The sequence below is a fragment of the Rhinolophus ferrumequinum genome, chromosome 2, assembly GCF_004115265.2.
Source record: "Rhinolophus ferrumequinum isolate MPI-CBG mRhiFer1 chromosome 2, mRhiFer1_v1.p, whole genome shotgun sequence".
NCBI classification, from domain to species: Eukaryota; Metazoa; Chordata; class Mammalia; order Chiroptera; family Rhinolophidae; genus Rhinolophus; species Rhinolophus ferrumequinum.
In genome coordinates this window covers 90,785,892-90,812,257 of record NC_046285.1, presented here as the reverse complement: position 1 = coordinate 90,812,257, position 26,366 = coordinate 90,785,892, and positions in this window count along the sequence as shown.

The window sequence follows — 26,366 nt, the reverse complement described above, 5'->3', positions numbered from 1 at the left end:
AAGAAAAGGGATTTACTTTGATGTTTGGACCTAAATTCCTAGTTAACAGGATAAAGGGTCAAAGTGGATTTTTGTTGTTTATCTGGTGATGGTAGCTGCTTTTTTTTAGTGCCTTCTATTTTTAATATTTAGAAGGCCACTTAGTCATAAATTATGTTGCCAAACAGTCGATGCTATCATTACAATGAAATCAAATATTCCTCCTAATAAGAAACAGAATTTTGGGATACTATCTGATGATTTTTAAGAGTGCTGGAGTTGCTTGCGTCAGTAGTAACATATTTCACTGGCTGTCTGTTTTGTACTTCCTGATTAGTCACTCTTAGCAGTCAAAACTTTTGAAAAACTGCATCTTTGTCTGAAATCTGTGCCTTTGCATCATACAGGTACATGATCAATACAAAGAGAAGCTTATTGTGTTTCATTGTCATAACAACTGAATCTAAGAGCCACTTTGGTTACATGTTGTAAAGTACATTGCATTGCTTTTCTTTGCAAATTTATGTATATGATAATTTGGTATGAGGCCCTAAGCAAGGAAAAACAGGAGAAAAAAACCCTACATTATCCATATTTATGTTAGAGAGAGAGAGAGAGAGAGAGAGAGAGAGAGAGAGAGAGAGAGAGAGAGAGAATGCATTCCTAAAGAAGTCAATCTTCCAAAATATAGTAAGAGCAAAAGTGAGAAACCTCTATCCTTTAGTAACTTCAAAACATTCTCTTTAAGAACAACAAATACAAAGTTTTTATTTGTATATCTCCGATTTTTAAGATAGGCTTACTGGGGTTAGGGTCAATTGTTTGGCAAGTGAAATACAGAGGGTGAGTTGATTCATGAATTATTCCACTGGTTTGACATTATGACTCACTGTGTTTGTCTAGACCTCTTGATAAAAGCACTCTGAAATGCCTGCCACTAAACACAAATGCATTTTACATTAGATCTAATCAGCTGGAGATCCAGATTCTTAGTTTTTAAGTGCTAAAGAGATGTTTTAACATTGTTTTTAAGAACTATGCTTTTGTTTGTTTGTTGTACTAAAATATTCCTATGCTTTAACCAATAACCACTTAAAAACATGTATTAAATTAGTACAAAATTTTAACTTTAGTGAATGTTTCAAATTAAAAGAAAATATTATTGACTACCTCATCATCATTAAATCCATGTTTCTCCTTATTCCCTTGTCTACATGTAAAATAAATAATTTTTTGAAGTAGTCAATAAAAATTTGAGTTTCTAGAAAATGCAAGTGTTTCTTTTAATTTAAATTTCCAAATAAATTTTAAGTAAATTGGACTTTCAGTATCAATGAAAATCAGGATTTATTAAAAAATTCAGTGGGGGAATTTTTCTTCTATAATCTACAGAATTACAATTCTTTAACCTATTATTGTATACTATTTATAAGATTCAACTGTCTTCTCATTATGTAGTAGTGTTTTTCTTTCCCTTTCAACATGTCTACTTTGATAATGATGTCAAAGTGTCGTAGTGCCAGAAAGGATATTCATGCTTGAGCAGAGTGTTACACACTATCTACACACACACACACACACACACACACACACACACACATACACGTATATGTATATATGTATATATATGTATGTGTGTGTGTATATATATATACGTATATATGTGTGTGTGTGTGTATATATGCGTATACACACACACACACATATACACTGGACTAGTACCCTTTGTTCTAATTTGTTCCATTAATTGTGTGTGTGTATACAATTGATGGAACAAATTAGAACAAAGGGTGCTAGTCCAGTTGGATTGAGGAAAATAAATTCCATTGTGTTTCATTTGCATGTTGCTTATATGTCTAATTTCTGATTGTCTTTATGTTGTGAAGTTTTAGAGCATCAACCAATATTGAAGTAAAATGGTTTAGGGACTTATACTTTGCGCCACAGCCTCCTTCTGTAAAAAAAAAAAAAATCTAGAAAACTGGAGAGTATATATAAAATAGCTATTTTTATACATTAGACAACACGCTTCTCCTGACTGCAATCCCTGAATAAAGGGAAATGTATGATATGATCTCTACAATTTCTATATATTTCTCCTTGAAGGCATTGTTCCAGAATACTAGCTCAGGAAAAGTAACCCAAATTGAGCCCAGCAGCTTTATTGTGTCGAAAAATAAAAAAAAATTAAAATTAAAAAAATCAGAATTCAGAGACACTGAGACTACAGGAAGTTTGAAGGCAGAGATCTGGAAATAAACAATCAGACAGAAAAAAGAGCTACAGAAATCCAAACAGGGTCCCTTCTGGGTCTTCACCAGAAATAAATAGCAAAATGGTAAATTTAAAATCGATCATTTTTAATTTTGTTAAATATACATGTTTTAATCATTACAGTTAAATGACAAATTGAAAAACAAAAACAAAGCATGCCCTAGCTATATGTTATGTACAAAATAGAATGACTTGTGCCATCACCTATTGTACTGGAAATCAAATTCAAATATCACTTAAAATCTTTGGAAAATTGTACCGAATATTTCTCCTCATCATTATGCTACAATTTTCTGAGTCTTGTATTCAGTTCAATAGTCAATAAGTTTATCAAGGTGTATCCATTATTATTCTATTTCTCTTTGAATCTATCTCATTATAACGGGTACAGAATTATGCATGTTATCAATTCCCTAAAAATAAATTGCTTGTACATAAATCCTTCAGAGATAATTGGTGTTGTATAGTTATAAATGTTAGAAAAAATAAAGAATGTGAAAAACTATAAATGGGAAATAACTCATTTCACTAAGCTATTTCTTCTTTCCTCCATAACCTTGATCTATTTCTATGCATTAGAACCTAGACTAGTCAAATTAAAGAATCAGGGAGATGATGGAAAATTGATGTGTTCAGAACTCATTAGAATTTGAGATACTCTCTGATATATCATTTATACTTTGGGCTTTCTCTGTGAATTCGAACATCTGCATATGAAAGTACTTATTCCAGGTAAAAGAGACAGTTATAACTACAGCTAGGAAAAGGTAGAAACTCAGGTGTAATGTAACATATGGCATGAAGTTTTTATCTAGGCTTGTAGATTACCAGGCATACAAGAGAAAATAAACCAATGTGTTTTCAAAATATCCATGTACGTAATTAATTTATGTTAATATTATAATATCATCTAGTAAATACAATGGTTTTTAATGGAAAATGCTCCCCCCTTAATTAAAATCATTTTTTTTAAGATTTCTGTGCTTGAACATAACATAAATTGAATTATTTTATAGTTCATTGTCTTTCTGTTCTTTGTTTTAGTATATTATTTATTCGTTTATTTATTTGTTTATAAAATATCCTCCAATTCCAACCAGAGATTCAGACTTTTAAGAAAAATGAAACTTTTACAATATTAGGCATGCATGAGCTATAGTGCTGAGGTATTTTAGGTTTAAAGTATTGTTAAATTAATAGAAAAATAAAGTGCCAAAGCATAGGACAAAACAGTCGAATCTAACACGTTAAACAATTTTTCTTGCTTAGCTGTCTACGCGAAGATCTTGGCCTTACTAGTCTTTTCAGGCAAAATCCAGGGTAATATAATTCCTTTTCATCTGAGTATTTTTAGAAATTAAATTATCATGTCAGGTATTTCCTAGGAGAATGTTCTCTTATCTTTTGTTAAATTCTCTCTTTCCTGACCTTTGAAATCATTTTGCTTTTTAGACATATATTATCTCCAACTGTTCTCTAGGAAATAAATTGAAAGTTCACCTGATGGCGATCATCTAATAAATACTTTTCAATGTCAAATTGAAATTGGAGAAGAGCATTAAAGTGTGCTATGATTTTAGATATTTTTTCCCTCAAAAACTAAAATATTTTTTTTCAAGGTTTCTGCTTTTTCTTCTTAAAAATTAAATTAAAAAAATGAAAAAACAAAACAAAAAGAAAACTTCTCTCGCAGGGTTTTTAAGTGGATTAGAAAAGGTATTGAGTACATTGTTTCCTAATAGGCCCTGATTTATGGTTTGAGATATAGGTACAGTTTTTTCCTTTCCTTACATTATAGTTATTTATGTGAGATTTTTATCTTCTGTATAAACATGTAATCATGAGGTTAGGCAACATGGCTGTTATATTTACACAATTTCTTAAAGATAATGAAAAGATACAAATTAACTCTAAAGTACTCAATAAATATTTATTGGTGAATGTACCATGTTACATGTTATAAGTTTTATTGGTAAACAGATGGTCATAAATTTATCATTTATGTTGATTATCTGATGAAACCTATTGAGGCAGACATCTTTAGTCCCATTTTATTGATGAATAACAAAGACTTTTCAAAAGTTAAGTGTTATACTTAATAAGATCATACATTGAGCACACAAGTGGTGTTTCAAAGTTTAAAAAATATTTTCACACCCTATCATTTTATATTATTTGATTTATAAGGTATTAATATAGACACAAGTATGTCATATACTACTTAAAAGTAAAATCCCATAAATAAAATGTGTTTTTATTCATCATTAATAACTAGTCTGTACATTATTTTACAGTGAATCACAGGGCAGAGCAGGCCAACAAACACCTTATCCTGTGACATCAGAATATGGTTAACTTAATAGGTTTTTACTAATATGACTTTACATGAAGTGCCGATAAAGAAAATGGTAAAGAGTTGATGCTCAATAAACATTTGTATAAATAATAAAATTTAAATCTCCCCAAATTTCATGTTCTGTTATAAAATCTCTAATATCTACATCATTTTAATAGTCAAATTCTCAAAGACCTTCTGCACCACCCTGTCCACAGAAAATATCTTCCTCCTTCTTTGAACCTAAGAAGTTACTTTTATTCATTCTTAACTTGCCCTTTAATTCATGTTGCTGAGATGGTAATAGTTTGCTTCAGATGATATCTATGAAATAATCACATTCAAGAATTTTAGAGGATAAACGAGATACACATTAAATAGAAAATTATTAGCATTATGTCGTCAACAAATATATGGTATTATGAAGACAATATAATGGTGTTATTTGAAAACCCACAAATAAATCTTAAGGGATACAGCCACACACATGCAGAAAAACCTAGGTAAGTTGACTTTTAAAGAACATGAATTAGGTTACAAATATATGCTAATTCACCTTATTGATTGATGACAAAATAAGAGGTTTTTGTTTTATTTAGGTTCTGCCCAATTGTGGGGCATTCTACAAATTAATTGACTAGTACGTACTCTTCAAAACTGTCAAGTTATCAAAATAAAGTCTGAGAAAATTTCACTACAAAGGGGAGCTAAAGGAACATGGTGATTAAATGTAATCTAGCATCTTGAATGAGATTCAAGAAGAGAAAAATGGCATTAGATAATAACTAAGGAAACCTAAGTAGAGACTTTAAATAATAAAATATGTCAGTGTTAGTTCATTAATCGTAAAAATGTATCATACTAATACAGCATGTTCTAAAATTTTGAGGAAAAGTCTTTCTTCGTTGTGGTCAAGATTTTTAATGAACCTGAAAAATTTTCTAATACATAGTGTAAAAAATAATATAAACAGAGCCACTTTAAAACGGAGCCAGAGTTCCATCCCAGTAGAACTGCCTTGCACATCTTAATCCTCAAATCTTTGGAATGTTAAAAGAGGGCAAAACAAACTTTGGACTGGGCCTAAAGCAACACTATGTTCAAAGAACTATTTGCAAAGATAACAAGAAAGTAGATATTATGACTATTGGACTGAAAATTAAAAATGTGTTTAGAATTAGCATCACTGTGTTAACTTACCTGCACCTATAGAAATACCTTCCTTCTGATGTGATTGTTCTACTTCCCTTTCTCATAAATACCCTTTGGCTTTGTCTCCTATGGGAACACTATTTGGTTTTCTGCCTGAATCACTGCTTCTGCAATAGCAATTCTTCTTCTTTTTCTTCTTTTAATTTCAAATCAATGCTTATTGCCTTTTATTTTGGCCTTTTATTTTTATGTTAACAATATTAAAAATCTTAAAGGAGGATTCAGTCATTTTAAGCATGCAAAGAAGACACTTCCTTCTTTCATTTTTATTAGTCACTATCACAATGTTTTAAATTATTTACTGACTCACATGCCTGCTGACAGTGGCTTCTTTTCAGTGATGCATCAGATACATAGATATTGCTCTGAAAGTTTTATTTAATGATAATATATCATATTGGTGTGATGCTATAGTTTGCAAAGTGCTTTTACATTCATCCCTTCACTTAATTATAAAAATAGTATTTCAAAATGTCAGCAGTCTAGGAAACTATTCCCATTTACATAGAAGCCTTTCACATTATCCCTGTTTACGGAAGCACGCTTTCTAGTAAGATGGATGCTGTGTTTTGCTTGTCATAGTCTTCCTCCAGGATAGAGACACTTTGTTCCCAGGCGTCCGAGTGTTCTGTGCTGACAGCTCACAAGGAAAAGCAGTCTGCACAAGGGAGCTACCTCCCTCACGTTACCCTCCCGCACAGGGGGCAGTTTGCATCTACTGAGAGATCCATTTAGGATTCAAGAGTCCAGATCCATTTCCTCAAGAGGGAAATTTTGAAGTCACATCCCAATTTCAATTATTTCTGTAGAATTATCCGAGTTCTGTTTGTAAGTGCACCTTACAAACAAAAATGTTGAAGAACATTTCTGTTCTTCCAATCCTGCTTCCCTCACACTTGGACAGTTGTTGTGAAGAGAACTTTCTCAGAGTTTTCCTGCATCCCTGATTCATAGCCTGTTATCTGGGAAAATCCTCCCAAAGAACAGAGATTCAGGCAGCAAATCTTATTATGCAGTTCGTAAAGAAGCATAAGTGGCCCGAGTTAAGAATAAATGAGCCTGCAGATAATGGGAAATAACTTAGGTGAAATTAGCTGGAAGACAATGTTTGGCTGTTAGGTGTCCACATCTGTAGAGGGAACGTGTGGGTAGATCCATGTGAAACAGAACAAATTGTGAAGGTTGTCGTATTACATTTTACTTCTAACAGTGAGCATCCACCATAGAAGAGCCAGTCACTAAACAACCACACAGAAACAATGACTCAAGAGTCGTCATTAGCCAGGCTCCGTCGTTGACCACCCCGTACAGGAACAAGATGTATATATAGAGTAGCTATAGCAGCAGAGATAAGGGCTATTCAAGGCTCAAAGTCATAACCTCCCACTCATGCGAGCTAATCTAGCTAATGCTGCGCTTATCGCTAGATCTACAGGCGTAAAGACTAATAGTACCTTTCATATGAAACCATTTTGAGGAGAATTTTTAGCTACTTAATGAAAATTTGATTATGTTGGACATCCCCAGCCTGGAAGGGGAGCTGCTTTATCATTATTATAATGTGGGCATTGCTTATCCTCTGTTCAAAGACTTGTTCCCCGCTATTATATAAAGATTTACTGAACATCTGAATAGCTAATCTGGTGATCCTGCAAAGTGATTCCTTAGACCAAAAGAGCCACTGAACACCAAAGGAGATGTGATGGTAGGGATATGACCATGGAATGCGTAAGTCCTATTATACGAGGTGGGGCAATTAAGTTTGCGAACTCATCTGAGAAAAAGTCCTGCATCCCTCATTGCTGAATATCACTACAGTCCCCTTCAAAGTACTCCCTTTGGGAAGCTATGCACCGACTCCAGTGCCTAGTCCATCCTTCAAAGCAATTTTGGAACTCTTTCTGGAATGGCCATCAGAGCTGTTGTCTCATTACCCTTGATGTCCTGAATGTCATCAAAATGTCTTCCTTTCATATTTATTTTATCTTCAGGTAAAGAAGGAAGTTACTGGGGGCTAGGATCAGGTGAGTAGAGAGGATGTTCCAATACAGTTATTTATTTACTGGCTAAAAACTCCCTCACAGACAGTGCTGTGTGAGCTGGTGCATTGCCGTGATGCAATAGCCATAAATTGTTGGCAAAAAGTTCAGGTCGTCTAACTTTTTCATGCAGCCTTTTCAGCACTTCCAAATAGTAAACTTGGTTAACTGTTTGTCCAGTTAGTACAAACACATAATGAATAATCCCTCTGATATCAAAAAAGTTTAGCAACATTGGTGCAACAAGTTTGCAAACTTAATTGTCAAACCTTCTATACTGCACTGCCAAATATCACCAGGCAAGGAAAGAACCCAACATAACCTCGAGAGTAATTGATCCTGATCATCAGAGGAAGGTAGGGTTGCTGTTAACTTATCAACCCCAGGCTCTTATTTTAAGCAATTGCCCTGTACCTACAATTCCGCTTTATACCCGTGTTTCCCTGAAAATAAGACCTAGCCGGACTATCAGCTCCAATGCATCTTTTGGAGCAGTCTTATTTTTCTATAACACTATAGTAAACTATATTTTACTATATTTGACTACATTTTACTATAGTAAGATAAGACTGGGTCATAATATAATATAATGTAATGTAATATAATATAATATAATATAATATAATATAATATAATATAATATAATATAATATAATATAATATAATATAACATAATATAATAACACTGGGTCTTATATTAATTTTAGCTCCAAAAGACACATTAGAACTGATGGTCCCACTAGGTCTTATTTTTGGGGAAACATAGTATATGTTAGTGCCACTTTTACCTATGTTTATTTTGAGAGATTCCATTTTGCTCTGCTCTTTTATTTGCTTACCTTTGTGCTAATACCACATTTCTTTGTTTATTGTAGTTTATAATAAACCTTGTTATCAAATAGATTTTATCTTGTGCTTTATTCTTCCTAAAATGTGTCCTGGCTTTTCTTGACTCTTTTTAATTTCTTATAAATTTGAGAATTTATTTGTTAATGTTCACAAGATAGATTATGCTAAAATTTTAGTGTGATTGCATTGAATCTGTGATTCTGTTCAAAATAATTGGAGGTTTTATTTTATAGTTTTTTTAAATTAAAATTTATTGGGGTGACAATTGTTAGTAAAGATACATAGATTTCAGGTGTACAATTCTGTAATACATGATCTATAAATCCCATTGTATGCTCACCACCCAGAGTCAGTTCTTTTTTCATCACCATATAGTTGATCCTCTTTACCCTCATCTACCATCTCCCTACCCCCTTACCCTCTGGTAACCACTAAACTATTGTGTGTGTCTATGAGATTTTGTTTCTTCCTTTGTTTGTCTTGTTCTTTTGTTGTTTTCAGTTTTATATACCACATATCAGTGAAATCATATGGTTCTCTGCTTTTTCTGTCTGACTTATTTCTCTTAGCATTATAGTCTCAAGAACTCAGCTACATTGTCACAAATGGTACTATTTCATCTTTTCTTATGGCTGAATAGTATTCATTCTATGGCTGAATAGTATTCCATTTTGTATATATACCACAACCTCTTTATCTATTCAAAACAAGGAGCTCTGGTGTAGAGACATGTGGGTAATATTTATCACATTTAACATCCAGAAGAGAGCATTTTAAAACATCATGGGCACTTAACAACTAAGTAGAGCAAATAGCAGGGCAAGTTTATGTCAGCAATCCTTCATTAGTAACACCAATATTGGCAAGATGAGCACATGAACAAAATGGTTTTAGTGGTAGAGATGGAGGCTAAATATGAGGACACTGGAATTAATATTCTGGTTACTGGCCACCACATATCTTTGCATTTTGAATATGGCTTCCCTTTCTTACATGCAGAGCCTCAGCCAGCACCAATATCTGAGTGCTACTAGTATAGGACTCCATATAATATCACATGAGACTGGGATGCATGCCTACAATGAAGAGAGAAGGGACTCAGACTCATGGTACCTAACTGGTCATATTCACACTGCCCAGAAGCTTCCTCCCTGAATAGCATTGTGATGGCCTGTTGACAACATACATGAAGTACCCATTTGGAGGTAATAGTAAGCAAGGTGAAATGTCATCCTTCCGGATACAGAATACACATTGAATCAAAGACATTTTGTTCCCAGTTGGAAGGACCCATAGGTCTGGATTTACATAATAGAAACATGAGTGTTCCCACATACCATAATTCCCATTGACCCATTGACTCTCTGTATTTCCTATTGCTACATTCTGGAGTTCTGTAGAGTTTGGGGTCTTGGTCTCTAAAAGGGGAATATTTTCTCTAGGATTCACAGCAAAAGTCTCATTTAGTTATAAAATATGGATGATACCTTTGAAATGTGTACTCCTTGGGTACAGAGAGCAGTAGGCAGAAAAGGAATCACTGACTTTGAAGGGGTAATCAACCAATCATCAGGAGGCAGTAGGGTTGCTCTTGCCCAGAGGGAGTAGGAAGGAATATATATGGAAACCAGGTAATCTATTTAGTGCCTTCCCTTAGCCAAATATGAATGTAAATCAGGTAAAGCAACCACCAGGTACATGGTGACCAGAGAACCAGGCTCCTTGTAAATCAAAGTCTAGATCGCCACACTAGGTAAGCAATTCAGATCAAAGAAGAGAGTCACTTGAAGTGAAGGGAATCTGTAATGGATAGTCAAATAGGAAGATAAGTAGAATCAACTGAGGTTCTGAGACAAGCTGCAGTATCAGAGGCTGAAGATAGTCTCACAAACTTTCTTCTAAATTTTCCTTAGGAAGAGAAGTCCATGATATCCGTGATGAGCTACCCCTTGAATGTTTATGCAAAATTGGAGATAATTGGTACAGGAGATAAACTGTGGTAGTAGACATAGCGATGTGCTGCCTACATCCTCCTTCCAGGAAAAATGTGCGCTATGATTGCAGGGAGTTCACTAAGCAGAAGCCTCCAGCCATCAGTCAGTTCAGGATCTTCCAGGGTTTCAGACAACTTTTTTTGCCCAAGGTAGAAAGCTTCCCTGGGTTTGATCTAGGTGGGAATATAAAGGACACCTATTTTTGCCTCATGGAGGACAATCGTCATATGCAAATCTCAATTTCCTATGCTTCCATTTTGCCCAAGGTCCAAAGCTTCCCTGGGTATGATCTAGGTGGGAATATAAAGATCATCTATTTTTGTCTCATGGAGGACAATTGTCGTATGCAAATCTCAGTTTCCCATTCTCCCTGGGTCCTCTGCGCCTTACTCGTTGCTCAAATATTCCTGCCATTAATCTTGCTTCCCCTCCATGTTTTTTACAGGTGTTGATCCTAATACATATGTTGAGCCCAACATTTTGTCTTTTTTTCTGCTTCTGCAGTGTCTGCCATGAAGGATTTACTGTAAAGAATAAAAGAAATCAGACTGTTCTCTAAGCAACTTTGTTGCAACAAGACAATATGCTCTACTCATTTTTCTGGAGTTTCCTAGGCAAAGATGATTCCAAGCATTAGATATTTAGAATTCTAAAGGTAAAACCACAATTTGCACATTTTAGAAATACATAGACTACCAAAGCAAATTTGCTTATTAACATAATATGACATTCACTTCTAATACAGTTCAGAAAAATAATGTGCTTGGGAAGAAAATTGTAACACACTTGCTACATTCAGCAGCTTAAATCTGTGTGTGATATATTTAGGACCACATAACTACACTGACACTCATCTGAAAAAACATAAATGTATCATTTCTTGAAAACACTTCTGCTGCATTATGATTCATTCACAGAGGAATATAAGCTTCTTGGGTTGTAAAATTAACAGTTAAACATGAAATTTAACTTCTAAGGTGATTTCAGTACAATTTATTAAGAAAATGTTACTTCATGAAAATGATTTTACAGTTATTACATCATCATTCATCCCAATTTTACTTATCTATATATATTTATCTATTTACTTAGTTTTCATACCAATGTTATTTGTGAAGTAAAATGTTTACCTTTGGTTATGTGACACATCCTTCTAAATATTTATGTTTGCCAAATGTAGTTATTCTCCTTTAACTGAGCATATACATATATGGTATAAACCAACATGTACAGTATAAAACTAAAGTGAGTATAATTTTTGTCATATACAGTGCACATACACTATAAAGGTGAACAGACACATACAAAGAACATTCGTAGGATTTCAACAACTAGGTATAAACCCCGGTTGATTTGTTCACTTATGTAGAAGGCAACATGATGTGCAAAACAGGTTTTGTAATTACAAAATAAAACCTCACCAAATCTCAATATTTATCAGTGATAGAGTGGCCATTAAAATTAAATATATTTGTAGAATAACTTTCTATGCAATAAAGTAAATGATCAAGGGTACAGATACATTTTCACTGAAAAATTTCAAAAGCTTGTTATCTATTTAACGAATATTTATTGACTATTTCTAGATGTCAGGCACTGTATCAGGTTCTGGGGATAATAAATGAGTGAGTAACAGAGTAGCATACTTGTTTTAAAGGAAACTCACTTTAATTGGAATCATGTGACAAGTGAAGAAAATATCAATATTCCGATGACTGTGCTGGGTACTAAGTAGTAAGGCGGCAAGCAGATGCGACAGCATAAATGTGGAAATCACTTCAGCTATGATAGCAGAAGCAGCCTCTCTTAATCAGAGATCCTAAGAATCACTGTGAGCCAGCCCTGTGAAGGATAAGGTACAATTTTTAGGCAAACGGAATATGTAAGCTGTTTTCCTTATCTTTGAGAGTGGAGTATCAATAGATATTGTGAAAAGCTGCTAAACCAGGAAATACTAGTGTAGCATATTGTGTTAAGAATAAAGTTGTTACCTAATCAAAAAAAAAGACTGGGGAACAGAAATTTTAGGGAACAAGACTAGAGTTTGAACTGGGCATAGGAACCTGGTACAGGTGGTAACAATTGACATTTATTTATTTGAAACTTATATAAATAATTAAATTTCTATTTTATTTACTATTTTTCATTTAAAAATGGAATAAACAAAAACATGAAAAATATCCCTCTGCAGTTACATGAAATTGGCAGTTAGGCAATAGACATTTTGCATATTATATTTTAAACACATGAATTGTTTGACAACACTAGACTCATCCAAAAAGTTTAGTCAATTAAAATAGAGAAATACTTTTGCCTAAAGAATGTTGTTTCCTGGATTGGTTTCAATTAGTATTTGTCAAGAATTCTGACTACTTCCAATATATCTGATGTTTAATAGTGACCAATATTTTGATGTCTCCTTTATCTGAAAACTACAAATCATAATTAAGCAAATAAACCAATTTGGACTTGAATTAGGACTAAATTTTGAATACAACTGAAAAGATATATTCATAAAATGTCTATAATAGAATGACAGATTTCTCATCCAGTGTAATGCAAGGTTAGCCAAATAATTGTTTTGAAGACCTTAGAAAGATACTTAGAATAACACAAATTGATTTTGTGATTTTATTGAAATTTAAATGCTATCGTTAATTTTAAGTTTTCTCTATTAAATATAAGATATACGTAACGTATATTTATATTTTATAATAAATATATATAATATGTATTATATAATATTTATTATTCCACAGGGGCCATATTTCTGTCTTTCTTAAAGTATTGCAAGAATTTTCTAACTGATCTTCTTGAATCTTGCTTTTCTTTATCTTGTCCTCCTCACAGTTGTCATCGTTATCTTCTCAAGTATCATTGCTTCTCCCCCTCCGCATCTGCACAACAAACAAGCAAACTGCTCGTCAAGCTAAACCTGGACTCATTTCTAAATACTGTATACACGTGGGCCTTTCTTCATATTTGTCTCTCAGTTCAGTAGACCATTCATCAAGGTCCACCTCTGTTTTCCTCTCATGCTCATGGTCACAGGATTTCCCTGTTTCCAACATAGTTTCCTCTAGAATTTGAAATTTGACAAACAAGACCTGATTAGAACAGTCACATCTTTTTCTTTGTTTTTGTGTCTTACAAAGAGTTAAATTGATACTTAATGTCCTCAACAAGTTTAGAGAGGGAAGTTTTAACTAAGACCCTTTTTAGCTGTTATGCCTGTAATATGAGTGATCTCTTGGTAATTTGGTAATTGGGAATGTTATCTTCCAACATATGTGGACACAATTGTCAAGGAAAAAACAATGCTTATTTCAACTATTGAAAATTTAATTTAATTAGCTATTGGAAAACAAAGTGCTCCCATAAGTCAAGTTCAGAAGCTACGAGCTGATGTTTATATTGCAATGAATGCAAATTTATTCAAATAATACTGAAGTTTTACATTGTCTCAACAGCAAATTACTAAAAGTATAGAAATAGCTTTATTTTCTCTTCCTTCTTCTCCCTTTCTCTCTCCGTCTCCTCTTTCTCCATATCATTTTCTTCCTCCTCCATCTTTTGTTGCCCCTCCTCCCGATTTGGCAGTAGTGGAGCATCCCACTTATATTAAACACCAAGACAATAATATTAAGGGAGAGTGAAAAAAAAATTAAGTTACTTTGAAATATGCAGTGTGAAACATAAGTAGTCATCTTTTAAGAAAACTGAATTGGGATATCCAAGCTCTAATCCAATGTCTATATCAGATTTATTATCTTTAGTATGGAGAACTTAGATTTTTTTCTTAATTTTCTAGAATTTATGTTGTGGCTCTTTTGTAGGAAATCTGAAATCTTGGTGAGCCACACACATCATTCGACTTTTTTAAACAGAAAGAATCAAATACATAATCTTCCAGTATAACACAGGACTAAAGAGCATGTTCAAATTTCTTAATAGTGGCCCTGCCACGCCTGCTCCAAAGAATATTTTTCTTCTTCCCTCTCCGAAGGTTTATGAACATCTGAGCCCAAAGAGTAGATGATATTCATTTGGAAACTAGCATAGAATTTTACTTCTCTGAATCAAAGTATAAATTGTTCCTGCTTTCCAACTCCTTGGAACCCCAAGTGTGACTTTAGACTAAGTTATTGGGATAATTACCTTAAGTCCTCATTTCCTCTGGTTATGAAAATTCAGTCTGGGTGTTTTATATGAGGAGAATATGCAAGTGAGCTGTTAAATGAATATAAGCTCAGGTCATTTAAAAATCTTAATAGAATTATTTGGTGTGTGCACTTAATACCCCAGGCCCTTCCATCCATTTATATAAATGCAACTACTAATCACATTATATTAGAAAAAAATGACATGTCAATAGGATCATCTTTAAACTCTTGAGGTTTCCATCTTCTATATGAGGTCCTTAATTTCATGCTCTAATAAAAGTGCTGATTTATATTCTCTAATAACTAATTCTTCTAACTTTGTTCAATAATAATTAAATTGTATGATGTTTTCCCAAAAGACAATTTTAAGCTGTTATTGGAAACAGAAAAGAATTGCTTGCATAAATGTAAATTGTCTTTTTTGTTTATTAATATAGTTAACATTCCTCATTAAATTGAAATATACCAATGTATAGTGTAAGGGTATAGGAGCTTAGAAACTTTTCAGAGTTAGTTTCTATTCTATACTTTCATTATGGTTCGAGTGCAGAATTTAAATAAACCAACTTAGAGCTTCCTTTCTTTTCTTTGGCAAAACAAATCAAACTGTTTGCAGCTGACGATGTATTTATGCACTTTTGCATAATTACAACAAAACAGGACTACTTAAATGTCTAATTCATAGCCTTGGTTTAATCTTTGTTAAATTATAAAACTGATGCTAATATTTTGGTTGTTATTTAATTCCATAATGTTTGTCATTTTTGAGTTTATAGAGTTCTTGCTCTACAATAAATTCTTAATAAGAATAAAATTCATTATTTTAAGAAACTCATTTTAAATATGTCTTGGGTTATATAACAAAGAACAGTGAGTGAATTGCTTTGCTAGAATGGAACTTGTTTAAAAGTTTTAGGTATATCATGCACCCTACTCCTACTTACAACTTTAATAAATTGGATTGAGTTAATGGAAGGATTTAATAATGACTGTGTTTGGGGAAGAAATACCATTTCATATACGTGATTTTGAAATAATTCAATCATATCTATCTTTTCACCTAAATCAACTGTGTGTGTGTGTGTGTGTGTGTGTGTGTGTGTGTGTATGTGTGTGTGTGTGTTCTCCCTTATGACATACTGTTCTAGATACATGGGTGCTTTATCTTCTTTTATCTCTGTCGATATTGACTTTTTATTGTATTTTCTGCTTTTTGTTTGGACTACCTGATGCAATTTATTTGTGATTTAGCTGATTTTTTTTTCATTCATAGTATATATTTTCCCCTAATTTTCAGTGATCTTAACTGCAAGTTTATGTTGAAGAGGTGGACACTAAATGAGATTATTGTACACTTCTACTCACGCAATAAGACTTATCACATGGGTCTTTAGTTTAAGGGTGAGATTACTAACTTTTACCCTTGGAGAACAATAAATACCATTGAATACATTTTTTCCTTAGTTCTATTAGTTTTCCTTATAGAGAAATTTACCATCCTTCTTAATTAGGGGTGCAAGCCTGAGTGTCAGAGTGCTGGGGTCTAGGTACATGACAGAAGAATAGGGCTGGGAGAAAGTTAACACCATTCAATTAATACATTTTCTTCTACTCCTTCTGTTTTACATATGGTACTATCACCTCAGCTGTGCCTGATCTCCTTAAAGCTGTATTTCTTCTGATGGAGAATTCTTTAGACTTCTATCTGTATGTTTCATACATTCCTCTTCTTTTAAATCATGCAGCCATTTTGAGGGGTGCCTGGTATTATGAGAACCTGGGCCTAAACTAAGTTGTACAGAGTACTCAGAGAACATCTGAGCTTCCTATTTTTTTTTCTCATTGTATTCTCAGTCTAAGTCAGTAATCATGTGATTAGGAAGCTCAGATGTTCTGAGTACTCTGTACAACTTAGTTTATTATATATATATGACATATATATATATGACATATATATTATATGACACTAATATATATATATATATATATATATATATATATATATATATACACATCTTATATTTGTTTAGGTTTTTTTTTTCTTTTTCTACTTATTTAGATGTCTACTTCCTGATGTAAATTACTCTAATTGTTTTAGGGAGTCCTTTTCTTTTCAATTTAGGTAATTCAAGGGGTATTACCTATACATTTGAAATATCCAGACTCATGCCTTCTCCTATTTTAATTCATTTATTAATCCTACCAGTACAGGTGAATGACTTTTGTAAACTGTAGCTTGAATCTGGAGATTATAATTTAACACAATCTTTTCTGGACGTGAAGGCTTCCAGCATTAATTTATATACAAATTTATTTTGGCTGTATAATTTTGAGAAGAATCTCTATATACATATTTTTGTCTTCCCCTGAAATGATTCATAAATAAATAACAAATTAGTGACATCTAGATTTGGCAAATATATTATTGAAATGGTATATCAAAATTTGTATTTTTATTAACTGGGAATTTAGTTCCACCCTGAAACAGCAGATTTTTTTTTAATTAAAAAAATGCATTAATTTAATCCCTTCAAGCAGATTCTGGGATCTTGAGTTACTGAATACAAGATTAGTTAATATTCTTAGTATTAGAAATGGAAAAAAAGATTGGGGAGATTAGAATAAAGCAGACTCAGAAAGAAAAAGAGAGGGATGAGGTACAGAAAGCATCATTCCCAGATTTTTTATATTGAACTATTATACAATGAGACAATTGGGAGACGATTATCCATTGTTCTCTCTTATTTCCCTCTGTCTTTTGATCAGAGTCATTGACAGCTTTTGTTCTGGAATACCGTTTCAAGCATGTTTGTATAGCAAAATGTTGTGGAAAACAGATACTCACTTCCACTAGAGCAGAGGACTGATTTGTTTGCTGTCCAAGATAAAAAAAGCTAATGTTTCCCTGTGTTGAAAAGATCACTCAGGTTAGCTGGCAGTGCCCTTGTGGTAATTGTCATTTCTTAAGCTTACACTTCCTTCACTGATGCCCAAAGTCACTGGCTGTGCAGCATCCAACTGGGCCAACCTCTGCATCATCCCAGTGGAATGTGTGAGAGAAGAGCAATCAATAAAATACAAAGCTCATACTTCCTGATCTGCCATGAGCAATACATTTACTTTTTCTGAACCAATACGCTCTTATCTTCTGATGTTCATGAAGCTAAATTATTAGCTTGCAAGTAGGGTAAAATCACTGACCCTTATAGGCCTTTAGACAATGTACTCTTTGAAGATCTTTTTACTTCTATGATGAATGATAAAGTCCAAAATTTCTGATTGGATTTGTTTATTTGCATATTTTATTTATCTCCTTTTTTTCAAGTTATTTGTGTTGTTCTTTTTTAGTGGAAATCAAAGAAATAATCTCTGGATTCAGTTGACACAGAAGGATGGTGCCTGGGTTAGAATCATATGATAAGGTGTATAATTTTCAAGGGTTCTGCAAAATAAAATCATGAAGTCTGAGGGAACATGCAAATATAAACCTCATGGAATTCATAGAAAATTTAAGAGGGCCGTGGAATTTTCTCACAAGCAGAAAAAGAGAATCTAGATCTATCTGATTTATATTTTAAAGGTAAATTTGCACAGCTGACACTGTTTCTCTCTTTTAGCACAAATAATGAGACAATATGTGGAGATGTATTCTTTAATAGTAAATGTGAACTCAAGTCACAATAGACATTTAGGGCATGCCATAATTGTTTTTTGTTTTTGTTGTTATTGTTGTTGGTTTTGTTGTTGTTTTTAATCTATGGTTTCTGACATTGATTTTTACGTTTTCTAGGGCTTTTATTTTAATCTACCTTAGGTTACTTTCAACCAGGAAATCAGTTAACACGGCAGATCTTGCCCACTTATTTTAATAATCTTCCTGCCCCCAAATTGTATCTCTAATTTATGAATTGGCTTGAATTAGACAACAGAGAATGAATTTCCCTCTTCTTTGTGACAACTCCTAAGAGAAGCTACAACACTAAGTTAAATCAGATCAAACACTCTCTAGGACTATTGTTGGTCTTCCAGATCATTTCAGGTTACAAATAATCATTGTCATTGTCAGAAAACAGTTATGCAAGCAGCTAAATGCAGAATTATCAAAATGCATACTGTGGAACTGTTGAAAATCATTGATTTATGTGCAATAATTTTTATAAGACTTTAAAAATTAAAACAATACAAACATACAAAAAGAGACATTTATAATGACCTATATGAAGTCTGATTAAATAGGAAATCGTAGCTGAAGACTTTTAATAATAACTGAGAAAAAATTGTTTTACAATTTCATAATATATTTTCCCTTCCCTTTTTGTCATTAAAGTCTTCTGGGATCCCTTCAATACAACATTATTCATTTAAACTATTCAGTATAACTTGAAACAGTATTCATAAGAACAAACTGTGATTTATTTTAAATTGTTTTTCATTAAAATTACAAAGTTTATAACTAGAGTAGACCCAGGAGAAGTTTTGTGGGTTTTTTTTTTTTTTTTTTTGGTATTTTTTCCAAATTACTTATTGTACAAATAATGATATAAAGGAATTGAAAGGTGAAAAAATAATCCCTAATCCACTTCTCCACTACAAAGAATACTTGAAGTTTTCCTTAGCATTCAGTTCATTGCTCTTTCTGCTATATCATTCTTCACTGAAGATGCCACCTTCTTGTGAATTCAGGTAAACAATGCTAGGTTTGGTCCCTGAAGTATTACTTTCTCTCAGGAATTTTCATGTGTGGTTTCTTCTAATTTTTATCTGACACTTTACAATTCAGCCAGAAACATACTGTAAAAATATGTCCTAAAACTTCCAAGATTACAGTCACTGTGTGGAATAAGAATTGAGGTCATTATTTGTTTAGAAGTTAGTTTATGTCATTATATAACAGACTTGCAAAATTAAACACACTCACACACACACACACACACACACACACTCACACACACACTGGAAGTCTAGATCACAAAGTCATTAAATATATTATAAACATTTATTAGGCTAAATGAAGTATCAAGGAGAATAACAGAAAGAAAAAACTAACTTCACAGCATAGATGAAGTTTTAAAGAATGAAATTAAATGAGAATATAGCCAGGCACATAATTAGATCTACATATATATAGATCTAATTATGTGTGTGTGTGTATATATATATGTATGTGTCTGTGTATATATATATATATATATATATACATATATATATTCACACATAGATATATATACATATACTCAAATAACACATATGTAAAATACACACATATATAAAATACACACACACATATATATATATGTGTGTGTGTATTTTATATATGTGTGTATTTTATATATGTGTTATTTGAGTATATATGTATATATATATTTATTATATATGTTTATATTTGTATGTTTATATATACAAGTTGTGATAAAAAACTACAGTGAAGGTTCAAGTAAAAAAATATTATTACAGTAAAAGACACATTTCCATTAATCCCCCTCAAAATACTCCTCCTCACATCAAACACACTTATCCCATCATTCTTGCCACTTTCTGAAGCAGTTCTGCAAATCCTTTTTGTGAGTCTTCAATTGCACTGTTGTGGCTGCCTCCATGTCCTGAATTGATTCAAAACGTTTACCTTTCATGGTGCTTTTGATTTTGGGGAAGAGCCAGAAATCACACAGTGCCAGATGTGGTGAATAAGGTGGATGAGGACACACTGCAATGTTTTTATTTGACAGAAATCACTGTGCTAGAAGTGATGTGTGAAACAGAACATTCTCATGATGGCGGATGAAACCGTTTGTCCATTTCATGTTAATGTGTTGTTTGTGATCCATGATTTATGGCACACTTTAAAACATACCTTCTCTTAACCGTAGCTCACACCCGACTGACTGCACTGAAGAAGTTCAAATTGTCACACACTGTCACTAAGGTTCAACTCATCGCTTCCCATATTGAATATTCTTGTCTTTCCATTAGATGGCACTCGACAGCAGCATTCACCATATTTTATGATCACAATGGAAAGGCTCCAGAAATACAAATAAATATACATATATATGTATATATACATATTTATATATAAATGTATATATACATATATATGTATGTGTGTGTGTGTTAGTATATATATATATATATATATATATATATATATATATATATATTTGTGGTGGTAGTTGTTATCTAGATAAAAAATAGATATTTAAATAAAAATTCTTACCTTTGGAAAACTACTAGCTTCTGAAATACATGTAAACAAAATAAATATTTTATTAAAATTCTAAATCATATACTGTAACTGTGTAGCAAAAGTTGAATACTGGTGAGTTTTTTGTTAAAAAAAGATCATAAAAAGTCTTGTCTGGAAGAGTTGTTTTATAACCTGGACAATCTAGAAAATAGAGCCTCAGGTAAAGTTTAATGCTAATATGTAATTGTGAGCTGTAATGTCTTGGCACTCACTTTTGAAATCCAGGTTTTGAATGACAAAAAATGCCATCCTACCTACTGTAATCACGATGATTGTGTCGACTCTCTCTGGAGAGAGTAACAAGGTCTGTGGTGCTAGAACATGAGGTAGTAGTGGAGGCAGTCAGAGCTCTCTACTGAGCAAGGTGCCAAGGCCAAGTGAGACCAAGCCAATTTGGACCAAGTGGAAAGTAGTTGCAAGGGGCAGCCAAATTTGGATCCAATACAAAGTTCACAGTTTGATATTTGTTTTATTTTACTTTTACATTTTTCCTAATAGTGTTTCTGTATTCCTCAAATTTACTGGGTAATTTCTAATCAGTTACATAACTTCCTATCTATAGAGGTAGACTTTGATCAATGCATTTTTGTAATTCTATATGTCTAAATAGAATATGTCTACTTCTGTCATTTAAGGTAAGTCCTTTTGTAGGCTCCCCGTTTTGTGTACCACAACCCAGAATAAAATTCTGTGTCCCTCAATGAAGAATAAAAATAAACAAAAATTATTCCATTCTCTCATAATTTCATGGAGAGACACACTGGTGTCTATCTGTGGGAATGCAGTCAGTTTCTATTCCAGTGCAAGAATTCCTTAATAAAGGTAAAACTTATAAAACTTTGTACAGTTTGTGATTGCTATCGAGAGACTACACATAACAAAAAAAAGTAAATACCAATGAAACAATTCTGTATAAAAAGGTCCTAGATATTTAAAAGTGAAATATATAAAAGCTATTTTATTCTATATTGTTATGAAAGATATATTATAAATGTGTTTTCTTAGAAAATGTATATGTCTGTTAATTTCTTGCTACATTTAGGCCATATTAACAAAATATAATGAATAATTTATTTTATGCATAAAATAATGTTACCTATTGGCTTCTATTACTTGAATAATTTATTTAAAAAAACTTCTATGTTTTAATCTTAATTAATCTATTTAAACTAAATTAACCCATTAAATATAAAAATAAAAAAGTATTATTTATCTTGACATAAATAATCTAAATTGATTAATGTTTCACACCATATTGCCAAAGCAAGCTTGGCATTGATCTGGTTTATAACAAAGAGTTCTAACTTTGTTAATTAATATTATAGACAAGTATGTAATGGAATTTTTATTAAGATAATTTTGATTGATTTTAAGATAATTGCTCCAGAAGAAACCCATGCACACAATTCTAAAATGTAGTGAATATATTGCAAGAATATATACCTACAAATTCAATATATTTATGTAAAATTATATAAGCCACAAACCTCATTTATTAAAATGAATGAATGACAGAGAATATTTTCCAGGATAGCAAATGTTAAAGTTTAATATTAAAATGAATATGAATATAAATGTATATTTACAAATGAACACATATTCCCTTATAATAGTGCAATTTTCAAAGTATAATTTAGGACATATTTAGGATTCATACTATATGTCATAGAAACATATGGGGCATATTGTATCTGAACTTTTTCTCCCTTATAACGACATTTTTCACATCATTCACTAACTTATAGTTTACAAAATTGACTATATGTGTTGCCTACCTATGTACATTTCAGACAAGTTATATCTATTTGAATGTTTGCTGTGTTACAAAAAGGAGCATATATTCACTCTGATAATATCTTAGCTATTTTCCTGAAAAAACTGTTATGACCTAGAAAGATCATATATATATATATATACACACACATATATATATACACATACATATATATATACATATACATTATATATATTATATATATATTATATATATTATATATTATATATATTTTATATATATTAATATATATAATATATATAAAATTATATATATATACACACATATATATATACGCATACATATATATATACATATGTATATATATGTATGCGTATATATATGTATACATATGTATATATATATGTATGCGTATATATATATGTGTGTGTGTGTATATATATATATATATATAATTTTTTTTGTACGTCAGTGAGTAACTGATGGGCTTGTCACACAACAACCAGTTTTTTAGTCAGTAACTTCAGTAATACCCATTTCATTATTACAGAAAACCCAAATTATGAAGTTCATAACTGAATAAATAAAAACTGATCACTTTCTTCTTTTCTCTTCAGTCTGTGAACATATCTCAATCACCTTTGGACCTCACCTCACTCTATTTTTATTGCAGCCTAGTTTACAACTTCTCCAAACCCCAAAAGAATGACAGGGTAAATGATGGAGCTATGAATTCCTCTGATTTTTCTGACTTGTGAGGTACAGTTTCCTTTTGTTAGACATCAAAACCAATAGCAGTTTGAAATATATAATTTGTGATATCTATTTAATTAATCATTCATATTCAATTTGTACAAACTCTTCGTTGTAGAATAAAGGACTGTGTCACACGTAAAATTGGAACGGAGTAAGTTGCTTTCTATACCACCCCAGCTGGTGAACCAGGAAATCATAACTTCTTTGCAGTTTCAAATTAACTTGGAGCGAAGGTAAAAATTCTCTGGAGGAGGAAAGACAGTGGGGGACAAGCAGTCTCTTTCCCACGTGTATTTTAACAAAAGGAAATGGAGCTGGGGCTGCATAAACTAGAAGCATTCCACGATTTCTCACTTGTCTGTTGTCAGGCTTCTTACGTTGTCCATCTTTCTCTGTGCTAGCACACTACTGCACAGGTAATATTGCATTTATCATAATGTATTATAATTTATTTGCTTATTTATCTTCTCAACTAGATGACAAATTATGTAAGAAAAGGGAATCAGTCCTATGCTGGTTTATATGCAGTATCTTACATCTGGGTAATCCTTGATGTAATGAGGTGCCCTTGGCCAACTCAACTCATTTAAGCTAGCCCAGGCAAATTGTATTTGAGAGAAGCCAAGCACTGTTAACATTATCTTGGATATCATTAAATAAAGAAATTTTGAAATCAAAAGTAAAGCCATATACAAACAGACATATGAAGAAATGCTCAACCTCACTAACCATCAGAGAAATGCAAATAAAAACCACAATGAGGTACCACCTCACCCCAGTCAAAATGGCTATCATCATTAAATCAGCAAACAACAAGTACTGACAAGGATGTGGAGAAAAGGGAACCCTTGTACACGGTTAGTGGAATTGCAGATTTATGCAGCCACTATGGAAAACAGTATGGAGGTATCTCAAAAATCTGAAAATGGAACTACCTTATGATCCAGCAATTCCATTCCTAGGTATCTATCTGGAGAAATCTAAAACTCTAATTCAAAAAAATTTATGCCCCCTCTGTTTATTGCAGCACTATACACAATAGCCAAGACATGGCAACAACCAAAATGCCCATCGGTAGATGACTGGATTAAGAAACGGTGGTATATTTATACAATAGAGTATTACGCAGCCATAAAGAAGAATAAAATGTTACCATTTGCAACAATATGGATGGACCTAGAGAACATTATATTAAGTGAAATTAGCCAGATAGAGAAAGACAAATACCATATGATCTCACTTATATGTGGAATCTAAAGAAGAGAATAAGTCAATGAGCTAATCAGAAACAGTTTCAGAGACATAGAGGAAAAATAGTGTTGCAAGATGGGAAGGCGGGGTGGGGATAAGGGAGAAGGTGAGGGGATTAGAAAGCAGTCAGTAACCACAAGATGGCCACGGGGTTACAAAAGTCAATTTGGGGAATGTAATCAATAATGTTGTAAAGATTTTGTAGGGTATCCGATGGACACTTGTCTCATCAGGGAGACCTCAGGGAAGATGTAGATGCCTGATCACTGCACTGTACACCTGAAGCTGAAGCTGAACAATAATGAATGTCAACTACAAGTATATATATATATATATATATATATATATATATATATATATACACACACACACACATATACATATACATATGTATATGTATATACTTACAAGAAGCGGAGTACAGCATTAGGAATAGAGACAGTGGAAATGTAATGGCTGTGTGCGATGTCAGAGGGATAGTGGATGGGAGGAGGAGGGTTCACACTGTGTGAGGGATATAAAAGATAAACGTCTAAGTATTACTTTGTCTTGTGCACCTGAAACTAATAATAATAATAAAAAAAAGTAAAGCCATATAGCCCACACTCCCAAGCTTGAACCCAGAACAGTCAGTCATTCCAATGAAGGTGCTGAAGGATAAACCTGCCTAGAAGAGGTTTTAACAGTTTTCTAGATCCACAATTTTGAAACAAGTTATAATATAAAAGTTGGTAATTCTGTTATTCAAATAGCTGTTCCTATTCTTTTTCCATAAAAGTGAGTGTCTATGTTGGTTTTGGTATACTGTGTGTCAGTCTCTTCTACAGAAACTCAGAGATGATACATTGAAATGTTGAAACTATAAGTACTTTCTTCCTGTAAGGGAACCATCAAAAGCTCCTACAGTGGAAAATTGGGAGCTAAACATCAATGAAATCTAATCTGGCTGTATTCATTTGCTAGGGCTCTTGTAACAAAATACTATATTTCAGATGGCTTAAATAACAGAAATTTATTTTTTCACAGTTCTGGAGGGAAGTAGAAGTCCAAGATCAAGGTGTTTGCAAGGTTTGTTCCTTGTGAAGGCCATGAGGGAAGAATTATTTTGCAGGCCTCTCTCCTTAGTTCACAGATGGCCATCTCCTCCTCTGTCTTCACTGTGTCTTCCCTCTGTATTATCTGTGTCCAAATTTCCTCTTTTAAAAGGACAACAGTAACATGAGATTAAGACTCACCTGAGCTGTCTCATTTTAACTTAATGATTGCTGTAAAGACAGAAACAGTCATGGCTGAGGTACTGGGGGATTAGAACTTCTACATACGAATTTTTGTAGGGCTGCGATTCAGCCCATCACAATGGTTAAACTGGTTCTCTAAATGCTTTAAACAGTGGATAGCTTTCACTGAAATTTTCCAGAAATTTGCAGATTTTCTCTTCTCTGACAACAAAAACTTGATTTTATTGTTTGAATGCTGAAGAAAATGATGGGATTCCTTTTCCTAAAGATTGCACCGATAGAAATGTATTTTTAAAT